This window comes from Dermacentor variabilis, chromosome 3 (assembly GCF_050947875.1).
Source record: "Dermacentor variabilis isolate Ectoservices chromosome 3, ASM5094787v1, whole genome shotgun sequence".
Taxonomy (NCBI): Eukaryota; Metazoa; Arthropoda; class Arachnida; order Ixodida; family Ixodidae; genus Dermacentor; species Dermacentor variabilis.
In genome coordinates, this window is record NC_134570.1 from 101,907,277 (window position 1) to 101,933,970 (window position 26,694).

The following is a 26,694-nucleotide window of genomic DNA, read 5'->3' on the forward strand; positions in this document are numbered from 1 at the left end:
GCTGGATAACTAAAGCGTGACGACGGCGCCCAGCCCGCCAAGCACGCAGCATATTCTTAGTTGTCAGAGGACAGGGTCGAGAGCATGACGGCTGAAGGCCGTGGAAAGTGGGACGACGGCGCCCACTACGATGGTTTGGGCTGCTAACCCTTTGAGGGTCAATGACGTAAATATACGGCGTCACGAACAAGTCCGCAAATGGTCGAAGCCGTATATTTACGGCACCGTCTGCGCGTTTAAAACGCGCGCCGATTTCCTAACTTTTCCTCCTCTGTCATGTGCTGCCACTATGTGGGAATAAAGGGAATTTTTTTCGCGCACCTCCCTTTTTCAGTTTTCGTTGCATGGTTTGTTTTAGCGCTAGTTCGCGCGCGCGCGTCTACATAGTACCGCCCGCGCATTGGCACGCGCGCGGCCGGGTGGCTGTTCGGGTTTTGATTTAGCGCGTGGTTTCGGCTGATTGCGCTTGCAAAACTGACGGCTATCTCGTTACTAATCGCTCAAAGGGCGACCGCCTCTTTCTCGCTCGTTCAGTGCTCACAGGGGTGCGCACAGGAAGGATGCCACTGTGCATGCGTTTCCTGTGATTTTTTTTTTACACTTGCGAAAACTAATTGCATCTGGTTGGAGATAAGATGAAGATTAGCGTAAGTTTGTCACACGTTTTTTTTTTGACGGGCACACAACCACACAGTTTTCTTGAGTGCGCGCACCTACTCAGTTCGATTACGCTATGGATGTGCATATTAGATATTAGTGTAAGAGCAGGAACATTTGAGTGTTGCGAAATATTCTCGTGTGCGCATTTACAAGGCCTTGAACTTGTGTATAAAAATGCATGAAATTTTTAATTCTTATAAGTTCAGTTCCTTGTTTATTGTTGTTATTCGTGAATGAAGAGCACATATATACCAACGCAAAATATTTTTTCTCACTTTACGGTCGCCCTAGAAAAATTAGGTGAATTTTTTTCGAAATGAGTCCCTAAGAAGAGTTGAAATCTGCAATAAAAAAGTCGACCCTTGGTGGTCACATATGTCGAAAAAAATCGACCCTCAAAGGGCTAAAAGACCGGCTTCCCGGTGAATTCTACATTAGAAGCGGTTAAGGTTGAGATTTACAAAAACTTGATACCAAGTAAGTTGGCTCATGACTTAAGTACAACGGCGACGGTGCTAAGCTGATGAGGACGAAGTTAGACACAAACGAATTACACGGGATCGAACTTTCAACTGTTGTTTCGCCAGAAAGTACGCAAAGTTATGCATGCGTGAGACCCAACTGCAAAGTAATCACAGTAGACATAAACTAACAGGGGTGATAGGAGCTAACACTGCTCGTAAGCCACGGATGTGAAGTGAATTATCATGGCCGGTAGATAGGAGCACGCGGGCATTGCAAGCGTTATCCGAGTATCGAACCAACTAAGGGACTGCATATTATAATCTTAGCGGCGATTACAGGGTATCATTTATGAATGGCATTTCTTTGTCAATTAATGCTAGTGACGGCGCCATAACGCGCCTAATCTCTCCTCTTTCTATTAATAGAGACTCGCTTGTCTCCCTTTCAATGCGCTTTTTTTTTCCTTTCCTTAGAAAGATCCTTTTGTCCAGGAGTGGCACACAACCGCAGCGCTTGCCATGGTCTGCCAAGTCGTAGAGCAAGAAATTTCAACAAGAGCGGACACTGCCATAGAGCCCAGCAGGGAATTGACTGCAGCACACCAAGCGGATGGCATTAACACCTTCCGGTTTCGGTTTTGGGCGCGCTCGTCTTGAACAGCAGTAGATTACACGCCGCCCCGGCTCTGTTGACACGGAGTAAGACATTTAGGAGGTGAAGCTCCTGTCAGCGCGGGCGACCAGATAAGGTCACAATTGTTGTATGCGCCGACGGGGCCATATACAGTGGCGGCGCCATGCGGCGCGTCGTTGAAGCCGCAGCGCAAAAAAAAAAAAGAAAATGCAGCACCCGGGCAGGCTGCTCCGGTGCGCTCTCAACGGCGGTAATTTCTTTCCAGGCCGCCAGGCGCCGCCAGCACGATAACGGCTCCGCGGGCTTGTGACTTTTTCTGGTCGCCGCAAACAGCGGAGTTTCCTCTCCTAAATGTTTCTTGCTCCGTGTCTGTTGATCGGTACGGCATTTTTTTTTTTGCTTCTGCTGAACCCCGCGTGGCCTTGGCTTGGAATCGTTTCAATATTTAGTAAAAATGACTGCGAATGACCTTTACAAGACTCCGCCGAATCCGTCAGATGGCATTTCATAAAGAAAACGCAAGACGTCTTCTGAAATGATGAAATGTCTTTTTTTTGCTCTATATAAGTGCTCGTTCCGGGCTTCTGCATTCATCCATAGTTGGGGCACCAGGTAAGCAGCAGTCGTTGCCGTACGAAGCTCCACTGGATGCCATCAGATGAAAGAATGTAAATTACAAGCATGTGTCATTTTGGTATGTTGACCTAACAGGAGTATTGCGTGTAGACGCGAAACGTGCGTAAGTGGTGAATGAGCGGCATTACAGATCAATTCACTTTTACGTACATTTCGCAGCAAGGACTCCTCCCAAACAATGCCATAAAATCGGAAGAAAACCCGCCGTGGTTGCTCAGTGGCTATGGTGTTAGGCTGCTGAGCACGAGGTCGCGGAATCGAATCCCGGCCACGGCGGCCGCATTTCGATGGGGGCGAAATGCGAAAGCACCCGTGTTCTTAGATTTAGGTGCACGTTAACGAACCTCAGGTGGTCAAAATTTCCGGAGTCCTCCACTACGGCGTGCCTGATAATCAGAAAGTGATTTTGGCACGTAAAACCCCATAATTTAAAATCTGAAGAAAACATGAGATTTTCAAGCATCCCTCCCTTCCTGGGTATTATTTTCTGCACTTTAGGAGCACAAATACACGGGTGACTGCGCGTTTCCAAAAGAACTTGGCCTCAGTCAACGCGATGGTACGCCAAGTACACCGAGTTGGCTACAACACAGGCTCAGCCAGACCATGTTACACGCTCGCAGAATGCCTTCTAGTCACGCTCAAGACATATTCGTGGGTGCAAATACTGTTTTCCATCGCTCAGAATACATAAATGTCATGTTCTTGAGCTCCTCCGTGTTATCTTTTACGCGTCCTGCCGGCGCAAGCGACACACCCGTGTTATCACTCTCGGCAATCGCTCGTCGCGCTTTCGACAAGCGTGAGTACCGAAATAAGGTATATGTTGCTGCAGGGCTATAAAATGCGTCGCAAACTTGTCTCACTAAAATTCAGTACACGCAAAACTAACTCACTATGGCCGGCTTGCTTTTTTGCTAACAGCTTCACAACCCCAGGCGCGCCGAGCATGCCTCAATATATTCCAAAAAGTTATCAAATTAATTACAATAGTTTTTCAGATCAGAGGACGCGTCACGAATTTCTACGAGTAAGATTCAGTACACGCGAAACTAACTGCGGCACACAGCCGAGCTGCTTTTCGCTAACTGCGCCACTACGCCGAGCGCGGCCACTGTTCATGAAAAGTCCCCCTAAAAGTAGCGAAATTAGTTACAATAATGTCTGCGGTAAGAGAAAGCGCCAAAACTTGTCGTAGTAAGATTCAGTACACGCGAAACCGCGTCACACGGCCAATGTGCTTTTCGTCACAAAGTCAGGTGCTGGAAGCGTGCCCAAAAACTGCCGAAATAAGTTATAATTATGCTTGGGCTCATAGAAAGCGTCGCATACATCTCCCAGTACGAGTAATTGACTCAAATTAACTAGGCTTGGACGGCGGAGCTGTTTTTCGATAACTGCGTCACTATAAAGGTTCAGTTTTGTGCAGTAAGCCTAAATGTGCTTGAAGTGCGTCGCAGACTGTCAACCAAAATTCCTCACTTTGCTGTAGTCCAGTAGTGCAGCAGTCATCATCATTATCAGCCTGGTTACGCCCACTGTAGGGCAAAGGCCTCTCCCATACTTCTCCAACAACCCCGGTCATGTACTAATTGTGGCCATGTCGTCCCTGAAAACTTCTTAATCTCATCCGCCCACCTTACTTTCTGCCGCCTTCTGCTACGCTTCCCTTCCCTTGGAATCCAGTCCGTAACCCTTAATGACCATCGGTTATCTTCCCTCCTCATTACATGTCCTGCGCATGTCCATTTCTTTTTCTTGATTTCAACTAAGATATCATTAACTCGCGTATGTTCCCTCACCCAATCTGCTCTTTTCTTATCCCTTAACGTATAACACCCATCATTATTCTTTCCATACCTCGTTGCGTCGTCCTCAATTTAAGTAGAACCCTTTTCGTAAGCCTCCAGGTTTCTGCCCCGTAGGAGAGTTCTGGTAAGACGCAGCTATTATACACTTTTCTCTTGAGGGATAATGGCAACCTGCTGTTCATGATCTGAGAATGTCTGCCAAACGCACCCCAGCCTATTCTTATTCTTCTGATTATTTCCGTCTCATGATCCGGGTCCGCCGTCACTACCTGCCCTAAGTAGATGTCGTCCCTTACCACTTGCAGTGCCTCGCTACCTACTGTAAATTGCAGTTCTCTTCCGAGACTGTTAAATATTAGTTTTAACAGTCTCAGAAGAGAACAGAAATTTACAGTGGGTAGCGAGGCACTGGAAGTGGTAAGGAAATACCAGCAGTACCGTGTCGAAATGCAGATGGAACACAAGAGAACGCCGGCAGCCCCCCCCCCCCCAAAAAAAAACGAAAAAAAAACGCGCTACATCCAAAAGAGATGGGTCGCCGAGCACGCGAGCTTCACATCCGCAGCCAGCCTCGCTCACTCCTGCGGGTTGTCTGGCGCATGACGTATGCACGCGCGTCTGGCGTGCCGCTAGCTTGTTGCTAGTCAACGCAACAAAAATAAGTTGCAAAGTATAAGTTCAGTTACACGCAAAGCTTTCTCACTTTTAGTGGGAAAGAATAAAAAAAATAAACGTTGTCTGTGTGTTTATTTTACATTCTCTTTTTTTCTGTTGCTCGCGTCAACTAACGGATGGAGTTGAAACTAGGCGTGACGTGTTTCCAGTTGCCAGTTTTTGAAGAGTGTCCCATCTTGTTGAATTTCTTTCTGTATGGCCAAGTGCCCGCTCGTGTTGACGTTGACCGCCATCGGTTCCCTCTCGCTCGATCGGTGAAGCATCGTCCCATTAGTCCTATTTGCACCTTGCCACCCTTTTGGGGATAATGTAAACGACATCCCTAACACAAGCGGTATAGTGTGTGACATGCTTCTTGGAGCTTGTGGCCGGTAGCTTATTCGTCACCAAAAGGCTATTATTGGCTAGTTTGCGTGAGGCGGAAAACCCGATGAGCACGTGGTATCTTGCGACTACCTTCTTTATACTGTGTGTCAGCTTATGTCCGTACTGAATTACGAACGTGCTCATTTTCTTTACAATAATTGTTTATCTTCTTCAGGTGGCTTTCGCACACACCCGTAATAACTGACGGAAGAAATCGAGCGTCTTCCAAACGGCTAATCTGATTAGTAAAATCTATACCAAGATTGCGCTCGCACGACTTCACTAATGATGAAGTGAGGCATGTGTTTGTTATTTCCTTCTTGAGCATTTCAGAATATGCGCTGTCTAATGGTAGAAGGCTTTTCTTAGGCCTTGGACCCTACATCCAGCACACGTGGGCCTTCGTGAAGCTAAGTATAAGGACCGGAATTACATTCAGTGACCTTATGGCAATTGGGAAGTGAAATCTAGTCCACCAAACTCTTTCAAGAAGGTGCCTGCTAATTATGCCACAGCAACCTCAAGTCTAGTCTCAGTTAGATTATAAAGCACAAGGTAGTCATTCACATATCTATAAATCCTTACCGCATTATTATTGAATGTTTTGGCAAATATGCGCTTGTCAATCGAAGCAAAATAAATATCCGACGCACCGCAGGAAACAAACCGGACTGAAAGGGAGATAATCGACGATTTCTTAATAAAAAAGAGCAGCAAATAAGTGTTTCAGGACGCCGTAACTAGCATTAGGTTTTAAAGAAGTTTTACTGACAAGTGATAGCCTGTAATCGCCGCAATGATTTGGACTTGCGGTTGACTCATTTGGTTGCATACTCGGATTACACCTGAAATGTCCGCTTCCTCATATGTAAGGGACATGCGTATTCACACCACTGGCTTACGAGCAGTCTTAGCCTGTATCAACCCTGTTGGTTCATCTCTACTGTGATTAGTTTGCACTTAGGTTTCATGTGTACACTTGCACGGTTTATTGCCAATAAACGGTTGTAAGCTGGCGCCGGTATATGCTGCTTGTGTGTAACTTCGTCCTTGTCTGCTGAGTGCTGCGACCTTTGTTTTTATAGGGTGAAGAAGTTGCCATAGTGTTGCGCAACAGGCTGTCTATGATGGTGATTCCATTTTTTTCAGCGACTCACAGCATGAAACGAAAATTCTGGGAGGCATGAAAGTGCGCACTGTATTAAATTTATTGGAAGCGGATTTTAAAGAGATAGAGGAATGAAGGTCGTACCAATCGATGGGTTCAAAACTGATTTCACATCGAACACGTTGTGTTCAGTGGCCCGTGGACCCTGAACAAGCACTGGCAAGATTTTTTGATTACTTGGCAGTTTCGGCTTGTATTACTCCTTTCTTTGTTTCCTCAGATTTATCATTTTGTGCTTATGCTATTATACACGTGTTCGTCATTTTCGATAGTTAAGTCAGCTTACTAACTTCGGCCGATGTAGTGCCTATATGACCCCTTTATGCTCTCCCGATTTTCATTTATGTCCTCTTTGTCTTGGGAGGCCTGCTTGTAGGCTAGATACCTAACTCCCGACTTAAACTGAGGGCTTCAAAATTATATAGTTTGATGTTTAATTGATTTATTCATGATTGTGGACAACTCGTGACCACACTAACAAGTAATCACAACCTTTGTCTGAACACAACACCAATGAACATTGTTCAATGTAGTGGTGTGGACAAAGCTTGTACTCTGCTTGACTTACACTTTCCCGCTGAGCATTCTTTATTTGTGCTTCCCATTAGGGCGTTCCTCGACGGAGATAATCATTATTCAATGTCAGTTTGCTTCAAAAAACTGACATTGAATAATGAATATCTCCGTCCGGGAACGCCCTAATGGGAAACATTGTTCAGTGTAGTGGTTTTGTGGACAAAGCTTGTACTGTGCTTGACTTACACTGTCCCGCTGAGCATTTTTGTTATCTGTGCTTCCCAATAGGGCGTTCCCGGACAGAGATATTCATTATTCAATGTCAGTTTCCTTCAGGAAACTGATACAGATCCCCTATACCTGTAAAATGTCTGGTGTTGACTTCCAATCTCCCGTCCCGCAGTGTTCGTTCTAAACGACCTCACCTTAAAGTGACCAGTCACTACAGAATTGTTGCTAATTGTTTGTTTCTGATGTTTCTAATTGATTGTTCTGTGTCCTCATCTATCGTTTTTGCTTGACCATTGTGACTAGATGTCCATGCATAACTATGCGCTATATATAGCGAATATAGCATCAACTGGTAATCACCCCCAATTTACAGACATCCTTGAAACAGAAGCTTACGTGACAGGTCGTTTGTGGATACAATGCTACGGATCTGATATTTGAATGATATCAGAGACACGAGAGAAAGTAAAGGAGTACGTCACCCAAGAAAAAAGGGGAAATTAACAGGCTCAGCTCTGCTCGACAAGAAAGAGGCTCTATGAAATAAAGACAAAATGTGGGTGGACGGTAGCCTAGTATTGGTATAGTCTCGTACAATATGCTTTCAATCAAAAATCTATAATGTATACATCGAACAAGAGAAGTCTATGTTTACTGACGAAGCCACTGTATGAATGTACACCAGGGCACCAAGATTACGCAAAATTCTTTAGGCTTGACAGACACCATCGTTATCGCTTTTAGAGCTTGAAATTCTCCTAAGCAAACCTTGCTTTCGATTCAGTTAATATAAAGCCACCTTTATTCCTCACGTGAGTTGATGCGAACAGTCAACAAAGTCATCTTTTCTAGTTGCGTGTGGAAATGCGTTTCAACACATCATTTCGACGCGTACTGTCCTGAGTACGGAGATCTCCACGCACAGTTTTCGCTACCAGACTAATTACTGGATGATCAGTTGTATTCAGGAGATATCGAGAAAAATATATGGTTCTTGGGCAGTCGCTGTGGCAACAGTCTTGTTTATGTGTCGAGAATTTTCCTTCTTATTTGCCGCGATTCATTCAGCCGCTCCAAAACTAACAGCTTACAATGTTGCGTAAAATAGGTGGGAGTGTCATAAGATATGGTGCGCGGGAGTGCGAAGCCTAAACATATGAAGACAGCGCGCCGTGCGGTGGCGAAGAGGACCATCATCATCATCGACACCAATTTGGGAGCGCCGGCAGTGGCGCCTCAAAAAGCGTGGCGCGAGAGTGTGGCCCGTGGCCCGTGGCGTGAGCAGTGCGCTAGGTTCGGCGGTCGACGGAAAACAGCTTCCTCGCTGGGCGTCTGGCCCATAGGAGCTATCGCCGCCCGCGCCAATACGCCACACCCCAGTCAATGCTGTCGCCCGCTGGGAAGTTATCTCGCCCCACTCTTCCGCTGGGCACTGGTCCAGGAGGCTGGCGGTCCTGAACCGGGGCGGTCGAGCGTTCGGGTGAGCGGCCACAGGGCTACCCCGCCAGCTGCGGACGCGACCCGGTGACTGCGGCCGGCTACCTGAGCCCCGCGACGCGGTCCGACCCGGCCGTCCAACCCGGCTGTCCGACCCAGCCGTCCGTCCCGGCCGTCCGACCCAGCTGTCCGACCCGGACGTCCTACACGGCTGTCCGACCCGCCGGCCGACACTGCTGTCCGACCCCGCTGGCCAGCATCAGTTCCGCGAGGTCTCAGACAAGGCGACACACGCTTCCGCCGGAACTGTAGGCCAATCATAATCCACCGATCCATAGAGATAGTGCATGTCGCCTATGAGGCATTGTCACGTGTGTGCCGTTATCTGTGTCGTGTACGTCAATACAAGTCCGATGTGTGTTTGTGCTTTCGCGTGCTACTTCTCCCTTTTTCTGGAGTGATCCGGCCCCAATAACATCACAGGGAGTTATATTTTTTATTTTACATATAGAGATATATAGTTTCCGTTTCTGAACCTATCATTTACATTGGTCAGTATTCTAATACAAATTATTTTCTTGAAGTTAGCTGTCACCAACATTGGCGTAGGACGTTTCAAAAGCAGCTGCTACTACTGACAAATGCGCTATGTTGATGCAGTTTCGAAAATTCTGTAACACAAAATAAGTTCGAAATACTTCAAACATTCAACCAATTCTCCCAAGGAAAAAGCTATATCAAATTCTTTTCACTAGAAACCCCGAACATTCAAATAATTAGGTGGCCTAAATAACACCGATAGCATAATTTTAAAGCTTGAGCTACCATTAAAAATGCACAACTTTTTCTACTTGACATAACTTTGCAAATTTACGAGCGAGAAAAATAGTTAGCATTCCTAAAGAATCCACCCAATTTGCATTCGCGATAACATCACTGCGCTATCATTCACGCTCTATGCGGCCTGATAAGAGCAATGGAGTATAGTTTATAGAACATAATATCTTGTTACTTCATAGCCAAATTTGTGTTACTGCTTTCACCCATCTACGGCCGTCTACCAGCTAGATAAGGATCACCGAAAGCATAACTTTCAACGCAATAATTTACATGATTAAAGAGATTATTGCGCCAATATTTTTCTTAGGATCCAAATTGAGGCAGTGCAAGCAATAGATCAGCAACACTATGTCAAAACCACCGGCAGATCATACAATTTTCGGCTCATTGAAGGTGTACATTTTTGCTACACCTATCATTTAACCAACATTGAAGTCGGTGTTTTTCGTTTATTATATAACGGTGCTATCTCAGTGACGTACAAAACTCTTCCTCAAATTAATCACCTGTCCACCACAAGACGAGCTTCTATCGAATTCTCTCGAGGTTTGCGCGTGATCGGTCATTCTTCCCTTGAGTTTGATGCCGAAGAAGGCGTAAGCGCATGACATGTCGTGCTCGTACAAATGAATCCAGGGCAAGAGTGCCACAAACTCAGCCAATGCCACAATTCACATGCAGGTCTCGTTTTCTGAATAAACGGTACATCGCCCGATTCTGCGACGCGGCCATCTCGAGACCTTCTACGCACAATTATTTATCCTTCTCCAGGGTATTTTATTTCTTTAATTTTAGCACTTACGACGCATGAAGCATGGTCAACCACACATACCCGTTCACAATTGCGTCATAGCTTCCTTACCCTTAATTGTAAAGCGGTTGAGTGGCATAGCTAGTTCTAAATTTCTTTTCATCATATTATTTTTGTAATTTATTGTCGTGAATAAGGCGAGATACTTGATCAGTGTTTGCCCAGCTAGTACCCTAAGATCATACTCCTGATTAAATTTCTTTGCAGAGATGGGGGGAATAACAAAAGGACTGCAGACTTGCTTTCTTCGTTTTTTTCCTTGTGCTGCCATTTCTTGTGTAGCTTCTCAAGAAAGGGTGCCAAGAAAGGAGGAATTTTCGTATAAAAGCGCGCACGAACAGCACTCATTCAGCAGTTGGCTCAACAGCAGCTCTAAAGTCACCATGGTAAGAATTTCTGTTCCCGACATGCCTTACTAGCAGAGCACCACTTACGATGACCACCTTGGAAATTAATTACTCCTGGCGTATTTTCGCGGATCGCTCAATTTTCAAACCTTATTTGCCGAACACACATGGTTATTCATTGCTTCAATTGCTAACCGTCTTTAAAAGTTAATGATAACGCAACCATTTCTCTACCTTTCAAGTAGGATCTGCGGATAAAGTAACGACACGCAACAAGTGTCAGAGTACGAATTGATAAATGCCTTACAACGCTCTATTTTCAAATCTCACTTGCAGGAACAAAGTTGCTTATTCATTCCTTCAATAGCTAACCGTCTTTAAAGATTGTTGATAACGCAAAAATTTCTCTAAATGTCAAGAATGAAGTGAAGCTAAAATTAAGTCACACAACAAGTGTTAGACTACCAATTGAAAATCGCCTTAAAAGGTCAAAGTTGTTAAAAGCAAAGCTCGCGGTTCAGTGCTGAGCGTCTTCAAATTCTGGAATACAGTTTGTGCAAAATAACACTGCTAAATATATTGTCTTGGTTCTAGTTGTGAAATTTTATGTAGATTTAGCCCACAAATCAAGGTCGGTCTTTCAAAAGGGGAAGAAATAAACATAAAGGAACAAGTGCATATCAACCAGTACTAGCTAACGCTATGAGATGATAAGTAAACCACATATAAAAGCGCACTCACAAAAAGTACGCATCTCTCTCTAGATCCGTGCCTGCGTCCTCTTGGCTCTTGCCACCAGTGCTCTCGCTGGCTACACCGGCTACGGCTTTGGCCACGGCTATGGTCTCGGCTACGGCTATGGTGGTCTTAGCCACGGCTATGGTCTCGGCTATGGCTATGGTGGTCTTGGACACGGCTATGGTCTCGGCTACGCCAGCTACGCTCCAGCTGTGCACACTGTCGCTCACGCTGCCCCAGCCGTCACCACCGTCGCCCACGCTCCAGTCGCCACCTACTCTGCTGCTCGAGTTGTTGCCGCTGCGCCAGCCGTGACGAGGGTTGCTACCACCTACCGCGCCCCAGTCGCCACTTACGCCGCTGCTCCAGCTGTTGCCACCTATGCTGCTGCTCCAGTTGCCGCCTACCACGCCGCCCCAGCGGTTGCCACTTAGGCCGCTGCTCCAGCGGTCGCCACCTACGCTGCTGCTCCAGCAGTTGCCACCACCACCGTCCACCACGCCCCAGCTGTGGCCACTGTTGCCCACGCTGCCCCCGCTGTCGCTGCCTACCACGCCGCTCCAGTCTACAACTACGGAGTCGGAACCCTTGGTTACGGCGTCGGCCACTACGGCTACGGTCACGGTCTTCTCGGCTACGGCCTGAACTACGGCTATGGTCTTGGCTCCCCCTACCACTACGGTGCCCTTCTCCGCAAGAAGAAGTGTGAGTAGATCTTTCAGTTCATTTGCGTGTAATGCACAAATATTATCTGTGGTCGTTTATTTTATTGCGGCAGTAGAGTTTGCATTTTATACAGATGGTAATTTTGCACACGCGAGGCTGAATGAAGACGTCTAATGGTTCATCGGCGGCAGAGAAAGTTGCATGGAATAGAGAAATAAAATACAAAGAAAGTCATGCTAAATAACAAGAACCTTTTTCTGGTTTATGCGAAGCCGGTTTCTAACTGTACTTTCTTGTATTTTTGTTCTCGCAGAAACCTTCCAACTGTGACGTATTTGAAGAAAGAGAGACGCTTTGCATCGACGCCGACATTCTGTCATCTTGCATCATGGACGCAATGGAGAAATAAAACTGGTCGTCGGAACAAGCACTATCTCTCTTGTCATTCTTTTGGGTTATGCTCCGCCATGCGAGCTGATCTCCTTGTCGGTTTGCAAGTCGCAGTTTCGCGAAATGTCCTTTAGTCTGAGATGACTAGCCTAAACTCACATAAGGTGATCGTATAGTGGAATGAAAACATCATTGTTTCGCCATAGGCATTTAAGCAATATTGTTTAATTGCCTATGTAATGGTTCACTCTCGGTGCTTTTTTGATAAAGGTACGTGGACTTGGGTTAGTAATTTTAAAGCGCAGCTCTTAGGAGGCCGTTCGTACTTTCAGCATCGGCGCGCTTCGTCTTCCTTCGGCTTAACCGAGCGAACGAGTAAAGCGAAAGATGAAAGAGCGAACGCTGAGCGCAGCCGGTGATAGGGGGAGGGACGGCGACAGCGAAGGGAGCGCGAAGAGGAAATCGGAAGAAGCCACGTTGAAGCAATACCAGCAGCGCCGCCTGCCTAAAGGGTAAATAATAAACAAAAACAGAAACATAGCTTTCAAAGGGTTGGCCTCAAGCGATTCATAGCGTTTGCCCCAAGGTCGTAACGTTCGCCGGGACGCGCAGCCCTGCCGCGCGCGTCGCAGCTCTGCCAGTCGGTGCGGTGATCGCTATAGTATGGTATGAAGAACCCTATTGGGTAATGAAAGTCAACCCTAGGTTGACGCGGCCCGCTCCCACGTTGTGACTGTCAGGCCGAGCCTTTCAGCCACATCGCGGGCCTTCTGGGCTGCGCGTAATTGGTAAAAGAGTGATTCACTCTGTAGCATTTGCCGCCACCATTCTTGTTCCTTGTGACAGTCTGTGAAGACGGCGGAGCACTGCCAAAGCATGTGATCAAGAGTAATGCTACCATTGGACTTTTTACAATTGGTTTGAGTCTCCCTCTCCGGATAGATCCTGTTAATAAAATCTGGACTTGGGTATGTCCTTGTCTGCAGCATACGTAATGTGACCGCTTGGGCTCTGCAAAGCTTACCGTGTGTCAATGTGTATTCCCTTCTGCTCAAATAATAGTGCTTCGTGATTTTGTTGTATGTTAATAATCGATCCCTGTGTTCCTCAGGTGAAGTGTAAGTTGCTTGGCATTGAAGAGCACGGCTAGAAAGTCCTCGTGCTGCTTCATTTGCCACCTCATTGACGTTTCTGCCAGCTCCGTCCACCACCCCCAGATGTGCAGGAAACCAGCGGATTTCGATCCTCTCACTGTAGACCTTCACTTGTAATCTTGTTGCCATCCGTGTCACATATTCATTAGTAAAGTTGCGGATGGCTGTTCTAAAGTCGCTGTAAATATGTGTGCACCGATTAGCCCGGATGGCTAAGGCGATTACTACTTGTCTTGCTACTGTTGGGTCCTTGGTATAGACGGTGATGGCATCCCGTATATTACCTTGAGTGTCTACAACAACGGAGGTATACGCATCCTTATTTTTAACCCAGGCAGCGTCAGCGAACACTGCCTGCTGCTTTTGTTGATCTATCTCTTGAAGAAGGGCCGTCGCCCTTGCCTTCCGTCTCTCGAGGTTATGTGTCGGGTTCCTAGGGAACGGGGTCGTCTTTATTGTTTCTCGTAGTCCCGCTTGCGATTCTGCTAATAATTCTCCTTCGTTGGATTGGTTCTTATTTCCTACGCCTATTTCTTCAAGTAGCGCCCTCCCAGGTCGTGTCCCCATTAGTCTCTCTTGATGGGCCACCCGTGGAACCTCAGCTATATCTTCTAGTGTGTTGTGCAGCCCTAGGCGCAATAAGCTATCATCGGCCGTGCTGACGGCAAGTCCTAGTGCAGTCTTTATAAGTCGTCTGATTAAAGCATTTAGCTTGTTCTTATCAGCCTGTGTCCATTGTAGCATGCCTGCCACGTACGAGAAGTGGCAAAAGGCGAATGCATGTACTAATCTTATGGCACTGTCTTTTCCTAGCCTCTTATGCTTGTTGGTAATGCTACGCAAAAGCCTAATGACTTCTTCTGACTTGTTAGAGATATGTTGTGTGATCATGCAATTAGATCCATTCGCTTGCAGGAGAAGTCCTAGCTTTCTAATAGTTTCCACTTGCCTGATTGATTCTAGATTCTTGGCGTATATATGAATGCGGGATTCTTCCTCTGGGATATATCCGTTCGGCTTGCGCACACGCTTACTGCTCCGCAGTACCAATAGTTCTGTTTTTTAGCAGAGCAGTTCAGTCCCATACCCTCAAGTATTGTTTCTACCACCCAAATGTTTTCCTGTAGTTTGGTCTCTGTTCGTCCCATATTACCTTCGGCACTCCAGATTTTTACATCATCTGCACATATGGATACCCTCAATCTGCGCGAGACCTCGAGCCACTTTTGACATTCTCACATTAAATAACATGGGAGATAGGACAGACCCTTGTGGTGTCCCACGCTTCCCAAGCTCCAGGGTTGTCGATTGGAGTTCGCCTAACCTGATACAAGCAGAATGGCAACCGAGAAAGGCTTTGACTATATAGTGCAATCGCTTACCCAAACCCATCTCTGAGAGGATATTGAATATGGCCCTGTGCTTGATGCGATCAAAGGCCTTTTCAACATCTAGTCCTAGGAGAGCTCTCGTACGCAGCGGGCTGGCAAGAATAAGCTGATGTTTGATTAAAAGCATTGCATCTTGAGTGGAAAGTCCAGGACAGAAACAGATCAGGTTATGTGGAATAACGTTTCTGTTTTCTAGATATTTAGTCAGTCTATTGAGTATGACATGCTCCATGGTTTTGCCCAGACATGATGTTAACGATATGGGTCTTAGGTGATCTAGATTGAGTTGTTTGCCTGGTTTGGTAACAGGAATTGAGTTAGCAATTCTCCATTCCTTTGGATAATCACCGTTATTCCAGAGTTCGCTAAAATACTCTGTTAAATATTTTATAGAATCATCGCCCAGATTTTTCAACAGCCTATTGGAAATGTCATCTGGACCGCCAGCAGACTTACTCTTGAGGTCGTACAGAGCTGCGCGAACTTCGCTTTCTGTGAAGTCTTCATCCATAGGCTCACAGTCTTTTCCTGTATATTCAGGCTGGTCTGTAGTCTCATTGCTATCCTTAAATGGTAAATACTTAGCGGCGAGCCGATCCAGAATGGTCTCCTCCGTTGTGTCCTGACTCTCACGATGGGCGAGTCGAGCTACTGCTGTTCTCCTGTTAGGTTTTGTGCCGTTCTCAGGAAGGAAATGTCTAAGTAAGTTAAAATTTCCACCACGTTTGATTCGACCATCTATAGAATTACAAAGCTCATCCTATTGTGTTTTCTGTAAATTTCTGGATTGTTCTTGAATCTCCCTATTCAAAAATTCTATGCGCTTCCATCTGTTCCAGATGTCTTGTCGCCAGGCGTCTGCCCTCCTCCTTCGAAGCGCACCTGCACTTCACGTGATCTGGAGCGGCTCCTGCCCTTCGACGGCCAGCGGCGTCTTGACCGTGTGGGGATGGATGAATGGATGGATGGATGGATATTATGAGCGTCCCCTTTGGAACGGAGCGGTGGGTTGCACCACCAAGCTCTTGCTACTATACTGCCTAAAATCCTACCTGTGAAAAAAGAAAAGAAAACACTATGAACTACCGCGCCCAAATTTTCTGATCTCCTATTGCGAACTGTGCTTTTGTACGTCTCCGTCTTTTGTCCTTTCCCTACTTTTCTTCCACCAATATTCCAGTCGCCTCTTACTGATGTCTATTGCGGACATGTTTGCTTTACCACTGCTCCCTCTGAACCCAAGGGCTTCAAAAGGCCACTGGTGCCTGAATCGACCGCTGGGTAGACGTCTTCACATTCTTATAAAACATGCTCCGTAGTTTCCCTAGCTATACCGCAACAAGCACATGCTTGTTCTTCCTTCTTATATCTTGTTTTATAGGTGCGTGTTCTAACGCATCCTGATCTCGCTTCTAAAAGTAATGAGCTTCCCTTTGAGTTATCATAAATGGTTTCTCACCTGATTTCGTTTTTTCCCCTTAAGTAGTTACTCATGGCAGGTTTCTTTTCCATTGACGGCACCCATGAGATTAATTCAGCCTCTCTGACTTTCCGCTTGACCTTCTTTGTTGCTGTGTTGTCCACCGTACAGGCCACATACTTGCTGGTAAGCTTCCTAGTTCTTTTCCTCCAATGGGAATCAATGTTTTTCCTGTACAGATACCTGAACACTCTCCCAGCCCATTTACTTTCTTTCATATTCCTCAGCCGTTCTTCATACTCAATTTTACTGCGAGCTTCCCTCACTTCAAAACTAGTCCAGCCCATATCTTCCTGTACAGCTTCATTTGTAGTCTTCCCGTGAGCGCCCAATGCGAGGCGACCCACTGACCTTTGGTTCCCGTCCAGTCCTAATTGCACCCCTGATTTATAGCAAACAACCGCATTTCCAAAACTAAGTCCTGGAACCATTACACCTTTCCACATACCTCGGAGGACCTCGTATCTATTGTATCCCCATAGCGCTCTGTGCTTCATTATGGCTGCATTTCTCTTGCCCTTTACTGTTATGGTTTTTTCCTGTGTTTCCATATATCCATTGCCTTCGTTTATCCATATACCAAGGTATTTATATTCTGTTACCCGAGGTATTTCTTGGCCCTGTATCTCCACTGTCTGTTCACTGTTTTCACTGAATACCATAACACCTCATTTTCTAACACTAAATTTCAAACCTAAATTGTTGCCTTCCTGTCCACAGATATTAGCCAGACGTTGCAAATCACTTTGCTTGTTAGCTAGCAACACAATGTCGTCCGCATAAAATAAACCTGGGAGTTGCTGCTCTATTATGTACCCGCCTGTTTGTATGAGAGATTAAACCCGATATTACTTCCTTCTAGCGCCCTCTGCATCCTCACCATGTACATCATAAACAGCAGCGGGGATAAAGGGCACCCCTGTCTCAGGCCCTTGTTGATATGAACTTTCTCCTCGCTCCTCATCCCTTCCCATTCAACGCAAACAGTATTTTCTAGGTAAATCTCTCTCAAAAACCGTAGACAATCGTTACCTAAGCCTTCCCCTTCCGGAATATACCACACAATGTTGCGGTCTACGTTGTGGTAGGCTCCTGTAATGTCTAAAAATGCCACATACAACGGTCTGCTTTCTGCTTTTGACATTTCAATACACTGAGTAAGAACAAACAAGTTATCATCCAAACGCGCACCTATTCTGAAGCCATTCTGACGCTCTCCCAAAATGCCATTATTCTCTGTCCATGCTTGAAGCTTTAATTTGATTGCCTGCGTTGCTAGCCTGTATATTACCGATGTAATGGTCAACAGTCTATACGAGTGAATTCTGTCTTTCTTCCCCTTACCTTTACAAATTAAATTCATTCTACTTTGTCGCCAACGGTCCGGTATTCGTCGATCTTTTAAAGTTTTTTCCGCTGCTTTCACCAGAGCTTCCTTACTTTTTGGTCCTAGTTCATTTATCAGCCTAACGGGAACCTCGTAAGCCCTGTGGCTGTGCACTTAGGAATTTTCTCTTCCGCTTTCTTCCAGTTTAAATTTGTCAGCACCAGCTCCTCTTCCCCTTGGGTCTCTCTCATGCTCTTTTTTCATCAAGTACAACCTCTTCATAGCCTTGGAAAGATTCGGCTGTTGCTTTTCGGATGTAATTTATTGCCGCTTCTCCTTCCAGTCTGTTTTCATCTTCGTCTATTATATGTTGTTGTATTGTTGTTGACTTCCTGCCTAATAATTTTATGTGGTTCCAAAATATTCTAGGTGCGGCCTTCTTTTTCTCACGTATTTCTGACAACTAACGTTCACTTTCACCTTTTAATTTTGCTTGCACCAGTATTTGAACCATTGACTTTTTCTCCCGGTATATTTCCCATTTACTGATTACTTCATCCTGTGGCAACTGCGCCTTCTTCGCCTGCCTGTGCTCTCGAGATGCATTCTGCCGTTCGGCGATCGCTTCTCGTATCTCTTTGTTCCACCAGCTTTTCGGTTTCTCTTTTCCTTTCCAACGAACATGTTGTTTCTCTTTCCGTATTTCTGTCGTTATTGCACTTTGAAGCTAACCATATTCCCACTCGTTACTTGACCATTTGCCTAGTTCTTCCTCAACTCTAGCAACTGTATTTGCTATTTGTTCAGCATTCAAATTCGGACTGGCCATTTTGCTCTCCTTGCTCTCTTTCCCAACTACATATCCCATTTTCAAAATGATACGTTTATGGTCACTCCCTATGCTGTTAAACCCATCCTCATCGATGGCCATTTCTCTCAACTTATCATGAATTCCCTCTGTCATCAGACAGTAATCAGTGGTCGATTGCCGGTTTCCCCCTTCCCACGTCATCTGTCCTTCACACTTAGCCCCTGTATTCACGATCACGAGCTTATGTGGTTATGGACAATTTCAGCATCACTCCCGAAACCCTTAATATCAGCGCCTATGCATTCCTCTAACTCTTTATTCTTCTCTGTGCAATTTTTTCCGGTCCACAAATACGTAACACCCAGCCAAGTTTCTTTCCCACTCATTGTACCTGATAACCAAAGATGCTCTTGACATTGTGACTTTCCTCTTTTCCATTTGGCTCCCTGATGGATGAGCGTTCCGACTCCCCCTCCCTTCCTTTCCGGCTTAGTTCTGTTGCACTATTCCCAAACATAATTCTCAATAACTGGCGGCTCTTCTGAGCCTCTAAGGTGCGTTTCTGTAACCACATACACCCCTATTTGTTCTCTGTGTAACTGCTCCTCAATCTCTACCCCCTTTTTCTTTCTTCTGCCGCCCTGCTTGTTTATGTAGCCTATTGCATGGCGAGTTCTTTTCCTTGTTTTCTTGCACCACAAGGGGCTCCTTCTTGGGGCTCCTTCAGCGCGCGCGCCCCCTGGTGCTCGTTTGCGCATCCCATTGCAGCTGAGCTGATGTCGCCCCCGATGCAGATCTGTTGCGTTCTGGTCGTCGAATTCGCACTACATATGGAATTTGGTACCGCTGTCAGCAAGTCTAGTCCCCAGTTGGCTGGTCCCCTCCGCAGAATTTGCATTTGGGCGCACACATGTGATTGTCCTCCGCGTTTTGAGTTCCACATCCTCTCCACTGTACCACGTCCGGTGTTGGACATACGTCTGACCAATGTCCAATCTTTCCGCAAGCATAGCAGACATCAAACTGCTTCCTATACAGGTAGCACCTCACAGAGTCGAACCGTATCTGACATAATTGGGTACCTTGAGCCCATCAAACAGAACAATGACCGCGTCCGTCGATTTAATACGTTTGGCTGCCGATACCAGTGGGCTAAAGTCATGCACAATGTTCTTCGTTATCGTGGCGTGATTGTCTCTCAGGTCAACTCTCCGAATCATCCCTTTACACGTGGTATGCGGAGCTGTCTCCTAGGCGTTAACTTCATATTCGGTTTCCACTATAATGATTGACTTCATTCGCACATTCCTGGCAGCATGACTGGGATCGGGTGTGCTAACCACCGCGATGTTTTGCGTGAAGTTAGGGCAAACGACATCCTCTCGGGCTTGTTGCGGAGTCAGGCCCGATGCTTCAATAATCGCCACGCCTATCGCTGCCGTGCTCACTTTACTCAAGGTGAGACCTCCTCGTTGGCGGATGATGATTTTGCTGTGCTCCTCGGGCAATTGGGGCATCCTCGATGCCTTGACAATGCGGTTCTTGAACGTAGTGGTTGTAGGTCCCTTGTTCTTGCTGCTGTTGGCTTGCTCTTGCTGGCTCTGCGGCGATGTTTTCCCATCACCAGCAATCATTGTGGTGGAGCCAGATTTCCGTCTTGTCACAATTTCCCAGCCTAGATCTTCCTCATTCTCTTCTAATCCGGTAGTGTCTTCATCTTCCCTGCGCGTTTCCGCCATTGCGGCCAGGCGGAGCCAGTAGGCCTACTTGGGCCTTGCTAGCCGCAAACGTTCGATGCACCAAGAAAGGCCAGTAAAAGTTCAAAAATGGAAGTCCTACTTTAAAAAAAGGTGTCCGCCGATTCCTGGTGACTTCAGAAATCCAGTGATGTGCTTGAATCCGTGATGGTGGCAAAGATGGCTGCACAAACATTCAAAAACGACGGAGCCGATGTGAGGGACGTCCGCACCTCGGCTTCTTCTTCTTCTTCCTGCCGTGATCGGTGCAATGATCGAATATATTGCAAAACGAAAAGACGTAAAAAGCTGCGCTGAATCTTGAAATAACGAGTATGGCAATCAACGGCGAATTGATTCCCAGCTAAATGCAATCCACGTATCTCGTTTCTCCGAAATCGTCTGATCCTCCGCGCACGGGCCCCGTCCGCGCTGCGAATAACGTGCCTACATGCAAGTGGCGCAGAAGGAGGCAATAGACTTTGTAAGTGTAGATTTCGTTTCTTTTTAGAATTTTCCCGTTGAATGTTCTGCACGTTGGCTTTGCTCTAATCCAGGCGCTCTCTTCAACCGCTCATGTAATGAAATTTGTTGCGCGCATTTAGCGCATGGTGTGCGCAGATATGCGCATTTAGTTTCAGTCGCCTGTGTCTTATTTCATTTATTTAAGATTTTTCTTCCAGGAACGGTTCAATTTAAGGTTTTTTTCTTGCAGAAACACGATGAAAACGCTTAGATAAATAAAGCAGTGCATAACAACACAAGAATTACTGGCGTGCCTTGACCTATCCGCTACTTCTGAATGATGTATTTTTCCACTCTCTTTGTTTCTCTGCTAATACTGTTAGTGGAGGAGTCCGTACTCAGGCATTTTAGTAAATATCGCGAATAACTGACCTTATCCAGAATTGAAAAATACCTCTCTCGCGTTTGATGTTTTTTTACGTAATGGAAGGCCTATTTTGAAGAGCATAATGCTACGAATAGCGCGGCTCTTTGCTCTATGGAATCTATCAGTTGCTCCATTCCTTATATCATACTTCACTTTCAGCGACGTTGAGTTGTAAACATGGCGTTGATAAAACAAAATTGCTAAATGAATAATAGTACAATGCCTTAAAATCGCACAAATTTGAAATTAGCTGCCTACATAGCGCACGAAACATAGGTTTTCCCGAAGAACTGGTGTGGCTTCCTGCTGGCGGGCCGAAATATATAGTTGTTGATAGTTCACCAACTGAGTAATATCGCTACCCTATACATCAAGTTTGATCTAGCCGGTGTTGCAATGCCATCCTAAAATTTGACATGAAAGTTAAACGGGTGCAATACTGCTACCATATTTGTTGCCTTGCGTTCGTAAGTCCTTACCGAATCGCGAAGCGCGCATTTAATATCCAACACCACTTCTGATGGGGAGGTCGAAAGAGGAGCTTGTTGGTAAAAATTATAGAAAATACTTAAACACCAGGTGAAAACACAGGACGGAATCCGGAAGTGCAAGTGCATTGCACCAGTAATGTCTAATCGACACCAGTGTTTTACTGTGACCCCAGGTAATTCTAGAAGTCTTGTTTGCTTTATCCGTGCTGTCAATCCCGTTCTTACATTCGTTCTGTCACGCTGACGATGGCAAACTACCACGGTTTTTTGCCGTAACTAGGCCACTTCGTCAACTCTGTTTCCCCATATACGCAGAGGGTAGAAAGTTAAACCTACTCCGCACAAAGCTCTGCTGGGATTTGAAGCCAAAGAAGTCAAGATATATGCTTATTTGCGAGTCAATCGCACTATGCCACTAGGCTATCATACGCCAACGGTGCTGCGCATTCAGTGCGGGGTTTTGCGCTCCACACAATCTCTGTGAACAGTAGAGTCTGTTCATCGATTTCGGAGGCCAAGCCAGGAACACTACACAGGACCAGTATTGCATTTTGTCCACCACGTAGAAATTGTTATCGACATAACGCGGCTCTGTATTCGTGCGGTTTTTGGCTGTCATGCTCGTGAAAACAGCGTCAGCCGCGCAAAGTTGGCGTTCATGACAGCGATAATGATAAGAGTCAAACGTGGCATAAACGCATTTCACTGTAAAAATGTATAAACCCTTAAAAGAGTTTGCTTGTCCCACGGGTCACATTCCTGCTGTTAAGGCCTTACAAAAATACGTTTAAGGGGTAAGATCAAATTGTTGGTGGCAACCGATAATGCCATCTTGTTTGTCGACTTTTCCCCGCAAGTAAAAATTATGGCAGCTGTGCCAGGCGATTTATAAATTGCAATGAATAAAGTATCACACCTATCCCTGCGATAATATTCTATCGGATATTTCTGTGCGCCCAAGGCTGTCAGAATGATTACAAAATTTTCAACTGCACCTTTTGCCACCGAATGTTTAGTTATAGCTCTGTTGTCATCCTCTACAAATTTATTCTAACGCCCGTATGTTATGGACGTTATAGGTGTGACAAGGCGAACACACTTAAGAGTGTAAACATTTTACAGTGCGGAGAGGATACGCGAAAAGTTGGACGGTTGGCGGAAATCAAGATAGAAAGCATCGACGATGTTCGTGCCAACAAGCAAAGTCGTACTTACCAAGCCAGGGAGCTGACAATGTAGCTCGAATGATTCACAGCTGGCATGTACCGAGTATAGCGTGATTCACGTTTCTTGAGCCAAACTTCAAATATTCGCAAATGCCACGTACCTTGACAGAAGCAAGGTAACTTCGTTTGCTGTCCCTTGGATATTCTCAGAATATTTTTGCATACCGCCTAATTACATAACTAGCCAAAATTAGTCATGTAAGCATGAAAGCAAAATTATGCACATCCCACGCTCTGTGAGAATCGATGTAAGCGAAGTTTTCCCTTTTGGATTAGAGGTGATGTTGACGACTAAAGCTTAATTTTTTCAATGTTTTGGCTAACACGTGAGTGGCGAGCTGATGTTAAACGTTACCTTGCCTGCACCACTGCTGCTTGTCTGCGTAGTTCACAGAACACAGCGGGAGAGGTGTTTACTTTAGACGTTGTTGCGTGCCATATTTTATAACTTCTGAGAGGGTTGAGCGTTGTCATTTCCTCACATGGAACATCGCATTGTTGCAGAAGTATCAAACTTGAATTGGATTATGGGGCTGTACGTTTCAAAACTACACTGGATTATGAGGAAAACCGTAGCGATGAACTCCAGATGAATTTTGACACCATGATGATGAGTTGCGCTTTAATTAATGCGGCTCCGATTCTGCACGCCCTGCGTAAGTTGCCCGCTTGAAATTTTGCACGGTCCTTATTTTTCAGGAATAGCAGCAATGTACTGTACCGTATCTTGAACTTAAACTTACCCTGTTTCCCCGCAACCGCTGTCGTATAGTAGTGGGGTTTCCTTGCCTTCTCTCGTCACCTCTCCCTCTCCTATATTGGAACTGCCTCTTCTCCCTCTCCTTCTTCTCCTTTCTATATTTCTATTGCGTGCCCTCTCACCTCGCACGTTAGTAGAAAGGGAATTGCTGCAGTTTCTGCAATGCTTCCGAGGTGAGTCACGGATGATTACAGCTGTCAAGCGGCTAATGTGGGGACGGCCAGGGAGCTCCAGAGGGCATTGTCCACAATAGATGTGGTGCGGGGAAAACGAGTTTCACCCTTCGTCTGTTCTCTCTTACTCGCGCTGACATATATACACCGCTTCTTCATGGGCGCCACCATATTGCTACGCAGTGGTGCCATCTATGGGCAGTCGGCATGCTGGTTTGGGCGAGCGCCCCGTTTGCATGGCAGGTATTCGTTCGGCAATAGTTTCTGCTGTTTATTTTCGCTCTCGCGCGGCCTATTTAGCATGACGTGCGTCTTCTACGCGCTAAACGGTTCTGTGAGACATACTGAAGGGGTTTAAGTCGGTATGGCCGGACTCTCTGCTGGCATTGAGGCGGATGGAGCATCCAGCGTGATGTGTGCGCGCATATATTTGACCATATAATCAGCCTCGGCGATCAATTGTGTGTTTCTGAATGTTTCATGTACTAATGTGACCTTATTGCAGTATTGTCCTGTGGTTCTAAGCTGCAGTTTAGGAGAAATGAAACATACGCGACAATCGTAACAGCGTGGGTACCGTTCTGCTACGATAGGAGCTGTGCGCGCGCGCTGTTATACTTTGACAAGCGTTCAAACTGTTCGCTGCAGGTTACACTGCGTGACTACTTGGTACGATGGATGAGGTTTCCACTGATGAACAAAATAGTTTCGGCTATTAATAGCAGCATGGCTTATAGCCTCAATTAAGCTTGTCCAGCAACGTGACCGTTTACGAAATGCGCGAGCGTTCTAAGCAGTGGTAGGTGCAGGATTACAGATATATTTGTTCTATGTAGCGCATGGTCCAAGCATACGGCATCAGTGGTTATATATCTATAAGAGTTGTGCGGCGTGACTGTGCGAGGTCGTACTGCGGAGTTAGGCCCGTTTTTTCTTGCTTTTTGGAGAACGAGGATAATAGCAGATTTTTTTTTCTGTTGTATTCGTCCCGTTCTGTACGACGCACTCATACGTATTAGGGAAATTTTGTCCATCAAAATAGCCATCACATTCTTTTGATGCGATCCCTCTAATATATTATGGCTGTATACAGGCCAAAAAGGCAATGCCAAAGCGCACAACTTATATATGTATCGTGCTGGTTCACCGAACGCAGTGATCGCTGCGTTGAGCAGCGCAATGAGCCTCATGCAGGAAGGTTAGTGTAGACATATAGTAGACTTGAAAAGCGTGAGAACGATGCCGATGTATCACAAATATTTGATGGCGCCTGCTGTTTAGATGTTTCGTCGTTGCCTTAGGTTGGCCGGGCACGAATATGTGCTCTTATGTTTTATGTTTAACTCCCTACGTCAAGTGATCAGACAGTAAGCTGATTTAACATTTAATGCTGGTGATACAGAAACACCGGTTTTCTTCGTTGAATTAAAACTGATATAAACAAAATAGTTCAGGAGACATACACACACCGCGACTCATCATGCGCGTACACCGCGGCTGATTATGTGCCTCACATTTTTGCGCCCCCAAGACATATTCCTACTTACAGTAGTTACTGATGCAGCGAAAGGTTTCTCTGACGACCTTATATGAACGCACATGGCGTAAATTTCACAAAGTACGATCTAAAACATTCCGAAATCGTTCCGCAGCACGCGACAGCAATACTTTGAAGCGGCGCCGCACCGGATCGCGCAAGCCAGAGAGGAGGAAAGGCTCGCCGCGCGCCCTATCCTCCTCACCCGATGAAAAGTTCTATATAGACGTTCTGAAACACCTCCAGACGCGGTTTGCGCCACGGCAGCCCACAGCGGCAGCAGCAGCAGTTGGAAAGCCAAAGGAAGAGGCACAGAAAGCTTCGCATTAAGCATGCGTGGGATTTAACCTCCCAAAACCAGGATCTGATCATGAGAATTTGGAACACCTGGTTTTTTTTAACATGCACCTAAAGCTATGTACGCGGGTGTTTTCGCATTGTACACTCACATCGAAATGCGGCCGTCATGGCCGGGATTCGACCCCGTGACCTCGTCTTTACCAGCCCAACACCATAGCGACTAAGCAACTACGGCGGGTAAGTAGGAAAGAAACCCGCGAATACACGAAAAATTGCGGCGCGTCTTCCCGTTTGAGGCATTTCGCGTGTATTTGCCGCCTTCTCTCATGTCAAGAAAAGCGCTTTTACGTAGCACGCATTGAGCAACAGAAAGCTGTAACACGCTGGTCTACAATTTTCTCATTGACACATTTTATTTAATTATGATATTTGAGAAGTTGACTACTTCATTAAAACTTGGCAAGTAATGAGGTGCAATGCAAAAAAAAAGACATCGGACCATCGCCAAACGACGGCAAACAAAATTACCCTGGTTCTGTGGAGCCACGTGGTGCTTTCACGTTTTTTAGGTATGGCTCAAGTTAGGTGCGACACCCGTTATATCAGCACTGGAAATCTAAAGGCAAAAGAGGTTGCTAGAATTTTCCATGTGGCATCGCGCCATTCCATCTGTGAGATTAGTTGTAGTAGGAATTTCGGCTTTTCAGTTAAATATACCCAGGTGGGACCTTCAACGTGACTTATCCGCACATTTATTGCAGCAACTGGCTCTTCACTGGCAGCCCTATACACTGCTTTTTACCTGAAGTCCATTTAAAAATTGGCAGTGGCTTAGCTCGGCTATGCCACGATACACGTAGCGAAAGCTAAGGCATAGCATGATTAGCCTTAGTTAATCTTGATTACAAGTCCAGGTTAGTCTGGTTCTCTGGCTATGTTGCGGTGTTGAGCCAGTCATTCGGCGCGCTCTTTGTCTGTTTCCTGGGCGATTCGCTTCCTCTTCATCTCGTCCCAATTCCGATTCCA

General features: G+C 46.0%; 1 pseudogene; it reads left to right on the plus strand.

The window, feature by feature from the left end:
* Nucleotides 1-26,694, plus strand: part of LOC142574638 (uncharacterized) — a 66,452-nt pseudogene that overhangs the window by 9,342 nt on the left and 30,416 nt on the right.